Raw genomic sequence first — 15,109 nt, 5'->3', positions numbered from 1 at the left:
ATATTATGAAGGAAATTGACCCTATATTACGACCGATAAGGGTCCTAATATAGATATCATGTAATGGCCATGATATCAACATGAAACCTAAACAAATGTGACTAATTGGGAACCTATATTACGATCAACAATAGTCCTTAAAAACATATTGAGACCCTTTATTCCGAAGGAAAATGGTCCTTAAAAACATATTTGGGACCCTTTATCACGACCTATAAGGTTCCTAATATAGATATCCTGTAATGCCCATGATATCAATAGAAAATGATAAACTAATTTAGTACCCCCAAAAAGGGTCATATAAAATGTAATATGTAATGACAACGATATACTAATTAGTAAACTCAAAAAGGGTCCTAAAACTATATTATATCATTTGCTTATCATCACAATGATCTCAATGAGATATGTATTTATATTTATATTTATATTTATATTTATATTTATATTTATATATATTTATATTTATATTTATTATTTTTATTATATTTATATATTTATTATATATTATATTTATATAAAGCTTTGTTTACGAATATGAACATGTAATTAATAATTTTCATTAATAAAATAAAAATGAAATACATAATATTATTGCAAACTGAACAAAAGATAAATAACGTGACACACTTGAAAAACATCCAACAGAAAAGTAATCGAACATTTTTTTTTTTTTAAAAAGAGCAGCAACATCATCAAGCATAAGTCCCCTCTAATCCTGCGATTCAGTGTCACAACCTACAAACAAATAATTAATGTATAAGCATAAGCTTCTAAAGTTATTAAAACGAATTACATCAACAATCTAACAATGACATACCGAGAGTAAATAAGTTGGCCACGCAATAGCCACACCGGCAGCCTCTATCATTGTAGTAACAAGTTCAAATGGTCTTATCACTGTTTCATCACTTTTTATTGCGACTTGAACATTTAATTCACCCGAGCCTGGACCAATCTCTATTCCTCCAACCACTTTTAGTGGGTCTAAACTACGAAGCCAACATTTTGCGACAATCAGGGTAGGATTATTAATGCTCTTTAGGTAGACTTCTTTCCCAATCTATTTTTAATTTTCCAACTATTAATTATTCAACTATAAATATTTTAACATGGACAACAATAGTAACTAAATAGAAATATACATGTAGAGCTAAGCAATTATTTAATAATGAGACGCCCATTGTATTTGTTGATAGGACGGATGTCTTTACTAGATATATATGTATGCTAAACTAATATATGCTTTCCTTTAAAGAGATATATACTTTGCATCTACGGTCACTACATAAGTTGCAGTTCAAAATTAAACATAGGTGTAGAAAATGATATACCACTACTACTTGTTGTCAATGTTATAGTGCTTCCTGTATGACTTGTTCAGATTCATTGTTTTTAGCGCTTGTTGCTTCATCCAAGAGAAGGATACTATGCGACTTGACGATTGCACATCCAACTGAAATTAATTGCTTTTGCCCACTTGACATTTGAACTCCTCTTTAGCTAAACTTTTTATGGACAAATAAATTTTTAAAATTTTAGCAGTACAAGTTTATATAAACTTATTACATATAATAATTGTTTGATAGAGAAGCACCTGAGTGTAATAGGACTGAGGCCACTGAGAGATGAAGAGCATTTGAAGCTTTTGCGGAATCGACAATTTGTTCCATGTTTGAATCTTCCTTGAAGATATGGATGCTTTCTTTTATGAATGCCGCGAATAAAGCAAGGCTCTTGAATCACTAAACCCATTTGTGATCTTAACCATGCTAATTGAAGCTTATCAAACATAAGTCCGTCAATGATAAAATTCTCACCCTTTCTGCTCTTAAATCTTTTCGATACAGCAGTCACCATCGACTGATCTAACCCACTGCCCCACACGAATGTCAATGTCTTTCCTGATGGCACAAGTATATTGAAGGCTTTGAATACAATCTTACTCTCATATTCTATTATGCTACTAATGTTATACAAACGTGAAAAAAGAGCTCAAAATACCAATTGCATAGTACATCAAACGATCACGAATGAGTAATCATACAAGAAAATAAAAGACTTTTGTGAATCACATATTCACATTCGTAACATTAACAAGTCTCCTATTATGATTCAGTGCATATATATATGACATTAGGAAAATCTGAAGAGAATACATAAGATGAACTTCGAATTCGTCGGGTTCATACGTTTATGCCACCATCTTCACCAAAATGACCATCTATAACAGGGATCACTATGTCCATAGATGCAGCAAGGTGCTCTAGAAGGTCGGTTAGAGTCTTGAAATCTTGTGCCAGGCTACATATACAATAGTATAAGAAATAAATGTGGGAAAATGGAAGGTCGTAACAGCATACCTATAAGCATAAGCATCATGGTTAGTATTTGGAAGTGCAAGCCTGGTAGTTGCATCATATTCCTTGTCAGAGAATCATGACAACATAATGTCTGAGGGATACGACCTGCACGAAAATGCAAAACACAGATGAACATCCCAATACTCTAAACCTTCTAAAAATTTCAAATGCAAATGTCAACACAATCAAGTCTAATTTCACCGAACTCACAAAAAATATCTTTTTTTATTTGATCAATTATCTACTAATACACAATTTGTTCTCGAACGTAAATATATATCTCATAATGTTCATAAAAAATAATGCAAACCGTAGAACAATTTCATATCACATAATTTTATAAGTTATACATATATTGATGCGAACTGTATTAATCAAAATATTTCTGATCACAAAGTTATACCTGATAATCCTAATTGTCAGATCACAAAGTTAGCATCCGAATCTACAAGCGCTAGTCGTTTTGTTGTCAGTATCGATATGATTGAATTTTGGGATTAGGGTTCATGATTGAAGTTAGCAGTGGCGGTAAGTCACAGGTGGCAAAAAAAAAAAAAAAAAAACAGTGGCAATTTTTTTTGCAAAATATGTAGATTTTGGGGAAAAAATGGAGCTGTTTAAGCAAATTATGGAGGTTTTGGGGCAAAATTTTAACATTTGTGGACAAAATTTGAAGGTTTTAGGATAAAATTTAGAGATTTTTGGGCAAAATTTAAAGGTTTTGGGGCAAAATAGGTAAGTTTTGAGGAAAAAAAAATACACCACGTCAAAGTCGAAAAATCCAAAAATTTTACACTAAAATTGCAAATACACTGGCGGCTGTCCCCGCCTGTCCCCATTAAAAACCGCCCTTGGAAGTTAGGGTTGAACGAATACCAAATCAAACATGTGATTTTGAATTAGGGTTCCGCAGGATGCCAAGATAGATGAAAAACAAACAGATCGATAGATACAGATAATCACGTGATATATTTTGATCGATTGGTTTGGATTTTTGGGAACAGATATGCTTTTATTCTTCTTTTTTATTGATCGATTAATGAATGGACAAACAAAGATTATGAATTTTGAGAGACAAAGGTATATTTATTTAGATCGTAGTATGAGCGTGAAAGAAGTTAGGGGTTTACTTTCATGAACTGATCTGAGAAAATGAGAAAGGGTGTTAATTTTTTTCACTTGGTAACTGTCCCTAAATATCCGTATTGGCGACAACAATTTCAAGGGATTCTTCGAAATGGAGGTTGCAATCTCATAGTAGATAGATAAATTAGGGAGTAGTGGAGGGATATGTATAAATTTTAGAAAGTTAGAAAATTAAGGGATTTTAAAAGATTTAGAATTATGAGAGGGAATCGAAAAATACTATAAGGGGCCAGTTTTTTTCATTGGATATTTTTTCTGTGTGATATGTTAAGTATATACTCACGAGGAATATGCAATTCAAGGAATCAATTAGAGTGTAACATATGGCGCGACAATTACATGTGATTTGTAAAAATGAAGAAATTAATGTTGATTTAACTCGTTGCGAGCGAGAAGATATGACCCGTTTGAAGAATGACAAATGTGTGACTGTCTTTGATAGAGTTTGAAAACAAAAATGATGGTCTAACTTTTATGTGGAGCTGGTCATGTCAACTTAGGGTCAGAATTTTAGGAGAGCTGAATCATCTCGTGAATTCTATCCCGGTGTAGAATTTCGGCAACAGTGATCAGGATACATGGAAATGGTCTCTTGCAGGTAATGGTAAGCTCACTACCAAATTCCTAACGTCTCTAAGAAAAAAGTGTTGGCAAGTGGGAAAACGGTTACAGCAAACGTGGGAACAATAAGAAACTATCTAATTCCAAAGAAAATCGGTGTTTTTGTGTGGGGATTAAGAATAAAAAGAATTTCGGTCTGTGTGGAGCTAGATATTCGAGGTGTGGACATGGATTCTGTAGATGTCCAGTTTGTAATGAAGATGTTGAGACTGTCGATCACTCCATTATAAAATGTAAACGCACTTATGATGTTTGGTTTAAGGTGTTGTCATGGTTGAATATGGGAAGCCCATTGTTTCCTAGTGTTTCGGACCAGTTTGGTGATTATAGTATCTACTTTAGTTCAGATATGGGAAGAGTGCTATGGCAGGCTACAGAGTGTATTTGTGCTTATGTTATTTGGAAGAACCGGAATACGTCAACTTTTGACAAAGATAATGCTAGTAGTGTTGCAATCTTTAGTGAGGTTCAAGTCCTTAGTTATTGAGTTAACATCAAACGTCGATTCATTCCCGATTTGACTGTCGCTTAAAGTCTAAATTGAATTTCAGACATGATTTAAAACTCATGAAATTTGATCCTACCATTTTATTGGCGTCTCATTTTTATTTTTTGTATTTATTTTTTTAATTTTTTTCCTACGTATTGGCTGGAGGTTTTCTCGAAAGCAATCTCTTTTTTCTGTAAGTGAATTTTTAAGAATTTGCATTTCAATCACATGAAATCCTATGTTTGATTGGAACATTTAAAATGCTTTGGTACTATGAAATCCCGTGAAGAAGAGATTTCTAGATCCTTTGCCGTAATGAAGGTTTTTGAAATATATCCTATGTTTCTCATCTTACATTATACATTTTTTATTTACGTTTTATGTTATTGTATATATGTTTACCTTTTATGTAATTGTTTATGTTTATGTTTTATTAATATTAATATAATATTATTATTAATATTATTTAATATATTGAAAATAATTGGTGGTGTTCATATGATTCGACGATTGTTCACTGGTGGTCTTTTGGTTGACCGGTTTGTCCGGTGGTGGTTTGGTTGTATGGTAGTGGTCCATTGGTGGTGATCTCGTGGTAATTAGATAGTTCGATGGGTGTCTAATGGCGGTCCATAGATTCGGTGCTGGTCTGGTGGTCCGATGGTGGTTCACTTTCCCGATGGTGGTATATGGTGGTTTAGTTGTCCGGTGGTCCACTAGTGGTTCGGTGGTTAGTTGTTTATTCGATTGTGGTCTGTTGATCTGGTAGTGGTTTGGTTGTTCGGTGACCGTCTAGTGGTGGTCCTACGGACCATCTAACCATCACAATATCACCACTGGACCACTATCGGACCACAACACCACCACTGGACCACCAGACAACCAGGCCACCACTAGACCATCGCACCACCACCGAACTGGACCACCAGACCACCATTGAACCACCAACAAACCAACGGATAGCCATTCGACCACTAGGGGACTACTAGCGGACCATCGAACCACCACCAGACCAACTGACCACCAACGGACAACCGAACCACCACCAGACCAATCTGGTCAAGCAATAGTCGTGCTGCCATCCATTTCTTATCACCTAAGTGTTTTTGGAGCTGGTTCAGGAGGCTCAGAGGTGGTTACCCTACTCTAGTCCTTAAACTGAAGTAGTTAAGTTCGTGAATAAAGTTTTTGATAGTTGAAGGCAAGTGATCAATGAAGAAGAACCAGCAGCTGAACCAACAAACGAGCTTTAGTTAAGCCAGCAAAGCTTTTATTCACTCGGGCGGATAACCAGCAGACGAACCAACAGAGATTTACTTAGCCGATAAGGCTAGTTCACCCAACTGAAGAATTTTAGTTCAACCAACAAACGAACCATAGTTCAACTAGCAAACGACGCTATTTTATTTCTGAAGGGCCAACATCCTGATACGACTCAAAGTTTAACTTATGCTTTCAATAAACCGGCCAAGTCATGTGCTTAACACATTGGTGGCTGTTCTAGATTGTTTGGGTTATCAAAGGAAGATTCTCATATATCATTAGCTATTTTTTTTATCATGGGAGAAGCAATACAAATTGCCAGACTTTTTTAGATTGAGTCCTTTATTCTTATTGGATAATTTATAATTGTTTGTCCTTTTGTCACATTTTCCTTTTTATGTTTTTTTCTTATCTAGAAAGTAGTTGTTATGCTTATTCTATAAATAGAGAGCTATTGTAATTTTAAAACTCAATTGATGAATGAATGAAAGTTTGATAGAGCTTATTTATTTACAAAGATATTTGTGTCTTTACAAATCATTGCTTCTGGTGGCTAAAAGTGATTTATTTATCGGTGTTACTTTATCAAACATTGTGATGAAATTCAAATCTTCATATACGATATTATAGTTGTGGTGGAATCTTTATCAACTGTAATTGAAGTTTGGAGTGTTTTTAGATCTTTGATTGTGGTGGTATCTTTATCAATTGGAGTTTAGATTCTTTGTTCTTTGTGTTCCTATTTTTCTTAGTTTTATACTCTGTTTTTGGGTGTTATTGTTACAAACTGAGGGTTTTCTGTCCAGACACGTTGGTGAAGAAAGTTTGTTCTAAATTGCATTTTAAAATCATAATTACACATCAAACTCTCTTATTGTATGTACTACCTTTATTTGTCTTGGTATATGTTTTAGAGTAAGAGCGCAATTATCATTTTTTAGAGTAAGAGTGCAAATATGATATCAAAAATAAAATAAATTCTCATATCCTTCATAAGTGTATTACTATCTACTACTCATTAGTCTCAAAATTATTGGCTTCACACAAAACATACAATGTTTAAGAACAAAATGTGACTGTCACGTGTATTTTTTGTTAACTTTATAGTCTTACATTTACTTTTACATTTTCTTTTGTCGTATATGTAGAATATTGGTACAAAAAAACTTAATAACATTTATTTTATCCATTTATATAAATGGACAATTAGTACTAGGCATCAAAAAATAGTGGATAATAGAATTGATAATGTGGAATAACATTTAAAATTGTAGGTAAAAAAGTCATTAATGTTATAATTTTCAACTTATAACTACCAAATATAATTATATTTGTTTATGAAATATTAGTAAAAAGAGAATAAGTGTGTATTTCATATAGTTCTATGAAATGGTGCAAGTTTATAAGCATATCATCATGGTGTATTTATACTACTAAGAAATACTATGCAAGTGGTACAAAATTGACTAAAAGTTTGTACAAATTTGACTATCCATATATGCATGATTATTTTAATTATCATAACACTCCCCCTTGGATAGAAATTTTGTTTTGGAGATCAACTATAAGTTACTGCCTCGTTAAAAACCTTTGCTAAAGAAAATCCAGTGGGAAAAAACTTTAGCTAAGGGAAAAAGAGTGCAGTATAGAGTTGTCTCCCCCTCAAGTAGACATCGTTGATCTTTTACATCTTTTGAACATGTCTCATTCCAATATTGTGAACTTGTGTTCTGAAAATAGCAGTTAGAAGTGCTTTGGTATAAAGATCAGCAGAGTTGTTGATTGAACGTATCTCATTCTAATCTGGTTGTCTTTTACGAGATCTTGAGTATATGAGAAGAATCTGAGGTTTTTATCTGAAACTGTATCATCTAAATCTTTTATGTACAAGTTTAGCCCATGTGATTTGTCTACAGTCTCCTTCATGGTTTGCTCAAACCCTTGTTTCAATTCCTATTCCCTTTTAGTCTTTTCTGAGCCTTACCAACATACCATTCTTTTCCATTAAACTTATGACCGTTAAGACCGTCTATGGCTTTGGCGCCTCGTCAGCATTTATATTTTGTTCTGTCACTTTTGATACTCTTCTTTCATTTGTATTATGCAAATTGCATTATCTTCATATATAGTTGTTGGTGAAGATAGTTGTTGGTCTTTTATAGCGTTCTAGTCCACAAGAATCAATAATGATTTGTGTCATTGATCTCAACCAAACACATTTTCGAGTAGTTTCATATAATGCAATCACTTCGTCATGATTTGATGATGTTGCAACAAATCTTTGTTTTAAGAACGCCATGATTTTGTGGTACCTCCATTTAGGAATACATATCGAGTTTGAGATTTTTCTTTATGAGGATGATGAATGACCTGCATATACATAATCAACCAAATCTTGTTTTGAAGCGTTAGAATAAAATAATTTTAAATTAGCAGTTCCTCAAGGGTATCAAAATATCTGCTTGATCCCATTTCAATGTCTTTTTGTAGGAGTTAAGCTGAACCTTGTCAACAAATTAACTACAAAAGAAATGTCAGGCCTTGTACAATTTGTAAAATACATAATAACCCCAATTGCACTAAGATATGGAACTTCTGATCCGTAAAGATCTTTATGATCCTCACGGGGATGAAATGGATTAGTGTCAATATTGAGTGATATATCAACCAATGGTTTTGTATTAAAAAAATGTTTTAAAATCTTTTCGGTATAAGTTGTTTGATGTACAAGTAAACCATTAGGCACTTGCTCAATTTGCAATCCAAGTCAATACTGATCTCTTTATTTGTTCATATGATGTTATGATCATTGACATAAACGACTTACAATCATATATCCGGACATTGTTTTCTTAATAAGAACACATGTGCAAATAATATTATTTGTATACCCCTTTTCTTATCAAGTAATCACTTAATCGGGTATACCATATGCGATCCGATTGTTTCAACCCATATAAAGATCTTTGTAGTTTAATTGAGTACATTTCTTTGTGTTTTGCATTTGATGCTTCTGATACCTTAAACCCTTCATGGATATTCGTGTATATATCACTATCAAGTGATTCATTTAAATAAGTAGTAATAACATCCATGAGATGCATTTCTAAATTTTAAGAAACTGTTAGGCTGATTAAGTATCTAAAAATAATTGCATCCATAACAGAAGAATAAGTTTTCCTCATAATCCATTCATGGTCTTTGAGAGAAATCTTGAGTTACAGGTCTAGCTTTATCTTGTAACTTCATTTTTTCTCATTTTCTTTTTCGGATAAAAATTCATTTTTTATCTCATACGTTTCACATCTTTAAAAGTGATAACGATTGATCCGAAAACTTTTCTTTTATTGAGCGATTCTAATTCAGCTCGTATTGCTCCTATCCATCGAGTCCAATCATGTCTATTTTGACATGCAATGACAGATTTTGGTTCCAGATCATCATCTTTATTCATGATGTCATTGTAAGATTATATGAAAAATTCTCGTCAATATTTTGTCATTCCATTTCGGTTCCATATTATTGCATAATTTATTGCAATTTATGTATTTACATTTATCAATATCCTCTGCAGAAGGAATATTGATTTGTGGTTCTTCTTGAACACTTTCTTTTACCTCATTATCAGCTGATTTTCTTTTCGAGGATTTTTATCTTTGGAACCATTTGATCTTCCACGTTTCTGGCGTGGCAAAGACTCATGAGTGATATTATTGTCAGCTTTTAGAATTTCAATTCTAGCTGAAGCATTTACTGCTAGTATATATGACTTAGTCACTCTTTTTTGTATCTGTAAATATATCAGGTAATTTATTTGCAAGTTCTTGCATATGTATTATTTTTGAACTTTCTTTTTGCATTCTTTTGTGCGATGATCAAGATACATTAATTTATGTTCACATCATGAAACATCTTTTTCTTTATTTTTCATTTTTCCCCCTAATATAGGAAATAAATTTTCAGTATAATGACAATCAGCAAAATGTGCTGCAAAAACATCATCCGTCACGGATTCAATATATCTTATGATTGAAGATGTTTCATATCCAACATATATTTCAATCCTTCTTTGAGGAACCATTTGTTGTGGTGGTGCAATTAAAAATACACTGCACAACCAAATGTTCTAAGATGGAAAATATTTGGTCTCGACCAAAATTAAGTTGGTAATGGAGAATATTTATGACTTGCACTTGGTTTAATGCGAATTAATGTCGCATCATGTAAATTTACATGTCCCCATATAAATATTGAGAGTTTTGTACTTATTACCAATTATCTAGTTTTTTAGCTGCAAGCGTTTATCTATTGATTCAGCTAAACCAATTTTGTGTATGCACATGAGCAACTGGATGTTCAACAACAATCCCTGTAGACATATAATAATCGTTAAATGCTTGAGATGTTACCTCACCAGCATTATCAAGTCTCATCCTTTTAATGGTGTAATCAGAATAATGTGTTATCAATTTAATAATTTGTGCAAGAAACTTTGCAAATGCCATATTACGGCTTGATAACACACAAACATGAGACCATCCGCTAGATGCGTCTATTAGAACCATGAAATATCAAAATGGTCCACATGATGGATGAATTGGTCCATATATATAACCTTGAATTCTTTCAAGAAACATTGGTGATTCTTTCTCAATATTCTTTTTATTAATTACCATATGTGTTTTTCATTAATCACCATATGTGCTTTTCATTAATCACCATATGTGTTTTTTCATTAATCACCATATGCGCTTTTCATCATATATCCTTTTCACCATATGCGCTTTTAATCATATGCGCTGCGCTTTTCATCATATGTGTTTTTCATCATATGCGTTTTTCATCATATGCGCTTTTAATCATATGCGCTGTGCTTTTCATTATATGCACTTTTCATCATACGCGCGCTCTTAATCATATGCGTTGCGCTTTTAATCATATGCGCTTTTCATCATATGCGATTTTTATCATATGCGTTTTTCATCATATGCGCTGCGCTTTTCATCATATGTGCTTTTTTATCATATGCGCTTTTAATCATATGCGCCGCGCTTTTCATCATATACACTTTTCATTATATGCGCTTTTAATCATATGCGCTTTTTATCATATGCGATTTTCATCATATGCGCTGCGCTTTTCATCATATGCGCTTTTTATCATATGCGCTGCGCTTTTCATCATATACGCTTTTCGATGCTACATAGGTATTTCCCATTTTCGGTTATCATTGACTGATAATCATATCCATTATGATATATATCAGAGAAACTTAACAAATTTCTCTTTGATTTGGGAGAAAACAAAGCATTGTTTATCAGAAAATTCGTACCATTTGGTAATATGAATTTTTGCCTTTTTCGTTCCTTATATCAAGTTTGCAAGATCTGATATAGTATTTATAATTCCTTCATTTAATTTGAATCAATGAAATATTTCTTAGATTTGATCATAGTGTGTATGTTACCACTATCTGCAATACATAGGTCTTTACCATTTAATTGATGTTGTATTTCAGCAGGATTCATACTACAACTTCAAATAAGATAAGTAAATAATGAGTTATATTTTAGCAAGATAATCAAATTATATTACCTGCAAACAAGTTACAATCTGAAGTACATAAAAGATAACACTTAATAATCATATGCGTTATGGTCTAAAACCATTTATTTATGAGTGATACATAACAAACTAGGCATCTTAGAAAATTTAAACCATTCAAGTCTCAAGGTAGCTCAGGGTTTATTTAATCAAGATTTTTCAACAGATTCACTCTCGTTTTCTTTTCTTTTGGGACTTATTTGTAGAGCTAAACAAGATGTTCATGTATTCAAGAAATACTAAACTGATGATCCATGTTACTAGATCATTAATAAGAATCTCCGGGATTCTTATAAGAGCGTCTACTAACATCTTCAATTTTATTCTTTCATGGATCACCGTTATTTTTTGATAATTAATATCGTATCTATCTTTGAGTATTTTCCATAATACACTTGGATCTTCGATCATATAATATGTAGATTCTAAGGACTCGTCAATATGTTTGCTAAGAAAAATACTTGCTATTGCTTTCTCTTGTTCGGAACAATTGTTATTTTCATTCAGGGTTTCTAAAATACCGATTGATTCGAGATATTTTTCTACATTCATAACCCATGTTAAGTAGTTGTTCCCACTTGATTTTAAAGGAGCAAATTTAAGCCTTTTCAAATTCGACATTTTCTATTATCAAAAAGATGAACAACATAAATCATAATCATAATCAATTTCTAATCATAGACAAATAATAAAATGAAATTAGAATCATTTTAAATTCATAAGTAGCAAACAACAGAATAATGACATGATTACAAATGATAAAACCACAAGAGCAGGAAAGAATATAGGTTCACCCGGTGGTATATTAGCAACAATGATGATAGTTAGTATGACCAATACAATAGGAAAAATCATCCTTGTGTGAATCATCTTTAAAAAAAAAAAATTGATGGTGGTAATCTGAGAAAATGAAGATTGATTTGTGAAAATGTGAGAACGGAGATGTTATAGTCGTTGTAACGTCGCCAGTTGACGTTAACAACCGTTATGTATATATGACCGTTGTAACGTCGTTAGTTGACGTTAACAACTGTTATGTACTCGTTGTATTAATAATAATTTTAATAAAATAATTTTATTAGTACAAATACGATTACTATAAATATATTTAGTATAAATACGTTTAGTATAAATATGAAGATTAAGAGAATAAACATATTATGCATAAATAATAAATTTTTAAGAATAAACATTAGTATGCATGAAATAAATAATGATTAATTGCATAAGTAATCATAAATGTTAGATAACATAAATATAAATGTTTGTGAAGTTAATAAGAGTTAGATTACATATATATAATTCAGGCGGTATAACCGACCATATATAACTTAAATAACATAAATATAAATGTTAGTGAAGTTAATAAAAGTTAGATTATATAAATATAATTCAGGCGGTATAATCGACCATATATAACTTAAATAACATAAATATAAATGTTAGTGAAGTTAATAAAAGTTAGATTACATAAATATAATTCAGGCGGTATAACCGACCATATATAACTTAAATAACATAAATATAAATGTTAGTGAAGTTAATAAAAGTTAGATTACATAAATATAATTCAGGCGGTATAACCGACCATATATAACTTAAATAACATAAATATAAATGTTAGTGAAGTTAATAAAAGTTAAACAATTTCTTACCTTGATTAGTGACGTGTGCTTGCTTAGATAAACCTTGATTATACGGAGCACTTCGTGCTGATAACGTGTTATAATTTTCAACTTATAACTACCAAATATAATTATATTTGTTTATGAAATATTAGTAAAAAGAGAATAAGTGTGTATTTCATATAGTTCTATGAAATGGTGCAAGTTTATAAGCATATCATCATGGTGTATTTATACTACTAAGAAATACTATGCAAGTGATACAAAATTGACTAAAAGTTTGTACAAATTTGACTATCCATATATGCATGATTATTTTAATTATCATAACAATTAAAAGAATTGTTTTATTTTAGCGAAAATTATAGCGGCAACTGAAAAAGCTTGAGCGGGTAAATTGCCTCTTTTTCTTCCGTTTTTTTAATATTCCCTCCTAAATTATTATTGTTCTTGTTCTAAAAGTGGATAAAATCACAATTCTCTTTTAGTGCACGTGCGACACCAATCTTCACTTCTTAGGTTTCCACAATGGAAAAAGGGACTCCCTCCAAATCTTCATTTTATTCCGTATTCTAAACATTGAATCGCAAAAACGAGATTGAAGTATCCTCCTCACGTCTGATTCCAATTCAGATAAATTCTTAACCTAATTTGCACAAAGGCGAGTTTATTCTTTATTCATCTTCTTTACTTCTACCCTAGATCTCTTCACAGTCATTCTTGGGGTATTGAAAGCATCAGCTGCTATTTTCTTTTCTCCGACTATGATTACAGCCGATTGAAGTGATTAAAGATGGTGTAAGTTTAGGTAGGTTTTCCTTTCCATTCGTTTATATTGCAATCTAATTAGGGCTTTTTTCGCTTCGATATATTTTATGTTCATATTTTCGTTCATTTAAAGCAGCAACTGCTATTTTGTTTACTCCTAGTGTGATTTCCTGCTAATATAATTGATTGAAGATGGTTTAAGGTTAGGTTTTTTATTTAGTTTGTTGTTATTGATTATTTTTTATTTTTTTTCGTCGATGATGAATTCAGATGGTTTTTTGATTTGTTATTAATTATTAATCATATCTTGAGGTTTTTTCGCATTCATAATGTATGTTGCAATGAGCGTTTGTTCTATTCTGTTATAGATATTTTTTTAAATTTGTTCAATACTAAATTATTTTATAGCTGTGTATGTTTATATGTATATCTCTACATGTGGTGTAACCTATATTAAATTATGCCCTGATGATTTCTGTAGTTTTTAATCATTGTAGAAGAGAGAGTTGTTTCAAGATTTGGCTCTATTTTTATGGAACTCATTTGGAACTATCTATTATAGATAAGTACGTTTTATGTGATTTACACAAGACATTCGAGTTTAGGTAATATGTAGTGTACAATTTTATGCAGTTGCAAATTCACCTTGCTATTCTATGATAAGTTGTGCTCTGTTCGTTGTAACCCCTGATAAAAAAAAAAAAAAAAACAGACTTGTATGTTGTATGACCCATTTAAATATTACAAGTTTTGTTCACACTAAGGACCTATAATGTTGGTGTTTCAATTTTAAATATAAGTATGCAGCTCATGTAACAAATGTTTGCACCTTGCAGCTCATTTTGTTGTTAAACTAGGCAAGTAAATATTTGATGATGCTATTTGTACATTTAGCCTTAAAGATATTAGGGTTTAATAGAACTTTGCTATTTGTGAAACTTTGCTTTAGATGTTTGTATTGAACTTTTTTATTCATGTGTTGATGAAACCATGTACTTGATATGTTGGGCAATCCATTTGATTCAACAATCTTTTGTAATTAATTTTATAGGCTAAAATACTTTTATAATTGTTTGTTTCATAAGCTGTGCTCATAGCATTTTCGATTATCCTTCGAAAATGGATTTCTAATCCATTATCCTTCGATGATGGCCTTTGAAATAGAGTAGGAGTCAGTTGATGCACAACATTGACCGAAAATGCTTCAAATGAACCAAAATTGAGGCGAA

The 15,109-nt window shown here is 31.7% G+C and overlaps 1 long non-coding RNA gene across 5 annotated transcripts; it reads right to left on the bottom strand.

The window, feature by feature from the left end:
- Positions 1 to 547: 547 nt before the first annotated feature.
- Positions 548 to 2,869, bottom strand: LOC139848202 (uncharacterized). Of its 5 annotated transcripts, XR_011759870.1 has the most exons (6): positions 2,767 to 2,869; positions 2,364 to 2,468; positions 1,598 to 2,304; positions 1,335 to 1,508; positions 821 to 1,063; positions 548 to 738 (listed from the first exon to the last, which is right to left on the bottom strand). It is a non-coding gene; the product is annotated as an uncharacterized lncRNA (long non-coding RNA). The 5 variants fall into 5 exon arrangements; XR_011759868.1 differs by having other exon boundaries at positions 1,598 to 2,468; XR_011759869.1 differs by having other exon boundaries at positions 821 to 992; positions 1,598 to 2,468.
- Between the last annotated feature and the right edge of the window lie 12,240 nt (positions 2,870 to 15,109).

The sequence above is a fragment of the Rutidosis leptorrhynchoides genome, chromosome 5, assembly GCF_046630445.1.
Source record: "Rutidosis leptorrhynchoides isolate AG116_Rl617_1_P2 chromosome 5, CSIRO_AGI_Rlap_v1, whole genome shotgun sequence".
Lineage (NCBI taxonomy): Eukaryota > Viridiplantae > Streptophyta > Magnoliopsida > Asterales > Asteraceae > Rutidosis > Rutidosis leptorrhynchoides.
This window is presented reverse-complemented; position numbering and strand designations above follow the sequence as displayed.